The sequence below is a fragment of the Miscanthus floridulus genome, chromosome 8 (assembly GCF_019320115.1).
Source record: "Miscanthus floridulus cultivar M001 chromosome 8, ASM1932011v1, whole genome shotgun sequence".
Lineage (NCBI taxonomy): Eukaryota > Viridiplantae > Streptophyta > Magnoliopsida > Poales > Poaceae > Miscanthus > Miscanthus floridulus.
Genome location: NC_089587.1, coordinates 38,663,527 through 38,667,987, shown reverse-complemented (window position 1 = coordinate 38,667,987; position 4,461 = coordinate 38,663,527).

The following is a 4,461-nucleotide window of genomic DNA, read 5'->3' as shown; positions in this document are numbered from 1 at the left end:
GACCTCACTGTCTGCCTTATGTTCCCTTGTTTATGGAGTCATTAGCATAGCAGTAAATGTGCATATGTTGTATTTTATTGTTAAGATATGTCTTTGTTCAGGTAGGTAGTTGTTTTGAGTTTATATATAGTCCAATTTTGGCTTGGTAACTAAACCAATGGTATGTTGAATATTATTAATTATGCTGCTTTGTGCAGGTTTTGGGTCTCAGTGCTTTTGAACAATTTTTCTACAATGGCTAAAGAAGGAAGAAGAGGGGTTCCATGGTGCATTGGCTACCAAGCTGATCAAGTTAGCTTTGCCTTGTAAGCAGGAGTGCCAATCTCAAGGAGCGGAACACATCTACCTTATTTTCGTTACATAAGTCTATAGGGAGTAGAACCTTTATTATGTTATCTATGTACCGCTTGTGTTAATTCATCAGTTGACATAGTTGTTATGTTAGTGTCGATTATTATTATAACAAGTACTCTTCATTGTGGACATGATGAATGATGTGTAATGATTATATCTTTATGGTGTGTGTTCAGTAAGTTATTAAGGCCCATCTGAATTAGGTGTTCAGTAAGTTTTGTGAACCCCCTTAATCACAAAACTTCCACTAGCACCTAGATCGAGCAGCCCCCGCTGTGCCTAGATGCTGATAGTACCCAATCTTGAGGCCTTCCTCCAAACACCGCTGCTTGCCTGCCGGAAGGAGTTGGAGAAGGAGAGCCATGGCGATGAAGAAAATATAGATGGTTGGCTCGAGATCTTTGTCTGTATCTATCTGTATCTAAGGAGGAAGGAGTGTGTGGATTGCTAAGAAGCGCATCCAGTCCTGGCTTAAATAGGCCAACCTTAAAGATGGAGAAGCGAAGAGGAGCAGTTAAGATGCGTGATCTAGGCATATGCATCAAGGAAGACGAGGCATATGATGGTTTTCGATGGAAGTGGTGAGACGGTCTTGGAAGTTGGGGGACATTCAACACCCACGCTGAATTTACCGCCGGTAGACAAAATGGTCGTGTAGGGCCGGTGGCCATAACACCTATCCCAGTCAACTCGGCTTTTCATATGACGGAGAAAATACCACTGTTACATCTATTATTAACCCATGGGTGGTAAAAGTTTCAACTGGCGGTTTTCTTCCTTAGGAGGCCTCGCTATTGGTCCAACCGACGGTGGAAGTATAACACCGTCGCTTCTATCGCTACGGTAGTGAAAGTGGTGACTGTGGTATATCAATCTGTAGTAGTAGAAGTTCACCTAGACATAGGTGGGTCGTGCTCCAATACGACAGAAACAATGACCTAATCATAGATGGATCATAAGCCAATACAGTGGTGTTAGTACATACCCACACAGGCGGGTCGGGGCCCAATGCGACGGAAATAAGGACCTGATCATGGATAGATCACAAGCCAATACGTCGGTGTTAGTGTATACCCATATAGACGGGTCATGCTCCAATTTGATGGAAATAAAGACCTAATCATGGACGAATCATAAGCCAATACAGCGGTATTAGTGTACACCACAGTTGGTGACAAAGCCGACGGTGAGGGCTATGACCATCACTATCAATAGCTTACTGCCAAGGTCGAAATTCAGCTGTGATGGGAGGTTATGATGTGGCTGTGATAGGTCTAAATGTAGTAGTGGAGGCCAGGTAGGACTCAGCCAAGTGCAAGCCAGGCAACAGGAAGGCAGCCAAGACAGAGGCAAAATCGACTAGCTACTCTGTTGTTTGGAGACAAACCATCATAGTTTTTAGTTTTTTATAGAATGTCTTTGTCTTTTGGAAAAAGCATGTCTTTTTCTGTACCATAGCATACACATGCTTGCTGGTCACTTGTCTCACATGATCTTTGGACTGGTTGATCATGTGTTGTGTAAAATACCCAAGTACCAGTGATGGGTCACATATGTGACAGTAGTAGTGGAAGTATTGTGTAAAATACCCAAGTACCAGTGATGGGTCACATAGGTGACAGTAGTAGTAGAAGTATTGTGTAAAATTCCCAAGTAATAACAGACTTATGTCATGGCAGACAATGTGTTATGTAATATACCCAACTATTCTTGATGTTCATTGTCATCTGTCATATTGGTCTTGATGTATTTGTTAATGTCGACCAAATATGCACAAGTTCATAATGCCTACACACACATTCTGCATTTGTCAAATAGCCAACAGATTTTTATTTCACAGAAACACATTCTTCACATTCAACAGAAACAACAGTTATCTTACATTCAAAAGAACCTTCATTCATCTTACAAACAACCATCATGCCTACTTTGCTCTAACATTCAACTAAACGTGATCTAGAGGCCATCATGTCATCCTAATACCATCATGCCCACCACAAACACATAGATGAAACCACACAAATTAGTGCATCCATTCTTCATTCCCTTCATCTTCACTTGCAATGCCTCCAACTCCTACTTGCCTTGCAGTTCTTCATCTTTCTTGAGCAACTCCTTGTCCTTGGCTTCTAACTGTGCATCCATGTTCAACAACTGCCTTTGCAAGGAACTGGTTCATCTTCTCAACCTCCTCAAAATGCTTGTCTTGCCTTCATCAGCAACATGCTCTCTCCTCTCTTCATCAGCAACATGCTCTCTCCTCTCCCACTTCAACTTAAACACAACATTCTTTAGGCCCATCAGCAACTCCTTGATCCAGTCTGATGTGGGTGGATCGACCCATACAAAGAATCCATAGTCCTACAGCGTCTGCAACCACAAAATCCATAAAACTAACCAAACAATTCATTACAAAAACCAAATTGAGCAAAGAGTTGCTGCCTTACATTGCCCATCTTCACTACTACAGAAAAATTAACCGAGGTGGGCACCACAACCACCTTGGTCTAAAGGTCAAGGTAAATGGATCTTTACTGAGGCGGTTCAAATGCCCACCTTGGTAAATCAAATAAAAAACAAAAAAGAAAACCCCATGGACAGCCCTACCGAGCCTATCCATGCGCCGTCGCTTCTTGCTGGATCTATGACCCGTCACCACCATCGTCATCATGGAGCCTACTCAAAGCCTGGCCACCCCAATGGGCGCACCGCTAAAGAGGCCCTTCCTACCCCCACTGGATCTAGACACGACCTCCGCCGCCGAGGAGCGAGAATGGCTGCCCCTGTGGGTGCATCACCGGAGAGGCCCCTCCTGACCTCATCGGATCTGGATGCGACCCTGCCACTAAGGAGCGAGGTTGGCTGCCTCGGTGAGCGTGCCACCGGAGAGGCCCTCCCACCCTCACTGGATCTAGACACTGTTGTAGCTGCATAGCTTGCCTCTACTAGAGAAGATCATGGTGGATCTGTAGGGGAAGGACCTCCGATGGTGGAAGGGAGGAGCGCCAAAGAGGGGCGGGAGGAGAGGAGCGCCGGAGAGAGAGGGGGGAGGAGCACCAGTGGTTGGGGGAGGGGCGCCGCCGCTGCTGCCTGCTCGGTGGAGGAGAGGCGCCACTACCGCTAGCTACTCGGGTGGAGGGGCGTCGCTGGGAAGGTAAGGGTGGGGCACCGTCGGAAACAGGAGGGGAAGGGTGGGGCGTGACTATGAGAGGGAGGGGCGCGGCTGCACGCCGTGAGAAGGGAGGGCGTGGTTGGGAGAGGAGGACGCGGCTGAGAGAGGGAGCTAACCCTAAGTCATGGTTATATATGAGCCCGGTAGAATAATAGATATGGGTTTTGCCTGGGCTAGGAATTGGGCTAGTATTTTCTGAGGCGGTCCGCCTTCGAAAATAGATTTATAGAGGCGGGTGGTCGTCTTCAAATAGAGTATTTTTGGAGGCAGTTGTCTTAAAATGTTCGCCTCCGTAAATCAATTTTTGGAGGCGGTTGCGTTAGGACAACCGCCTCAGCAGGCGCTAGGTCGGCTACCCTACCACCGAATAATGGAGGCGGGCAACCAACCCGCTCGCCTCGGAGAGCCAAAGCCAAATGCTGCGTAAAAGTTTTTCTATAGTAGTGTTTGCACATGTACTATCTACGCCCAGGATTTTCTCTAGTCCAAAGAAATCCACCTTGGCGCCTTCATTTGGCATTCGCAATAAACTGGGGGAGATAAGCGAGAGGGAAATGCTGTACGGCACCCACGAGCCTCTAACCTCGACGTCAGTGCCGCCACCATGGCCGGTTGAAGCTAATCCCTAAGACGAGCAGCTGCTTGATTCTGCCATGGCAAGAGCCCAAGCCACTACTGATCCACCTCCACCGCCCCTCCGACGACCCCCTAGTCTCGGCGGCAACCCTAATCCCACCGGTGCGATGACGTTTGGGTCTGCGCGGGCGAAGAGGGAGAGAGAGACGGAAAGGGAGGCGAGGGAGGCATATTTCAGTTGAGGGGCACCTGACAGCTGGGGCAACGACCGCCACATTGGACCGCCATGTCTGCAAAACCGGACGCCCAACAGTTCAGGGTTATCTAGACTTTTTTTTTCAAAAAAATTCGAGATTTGG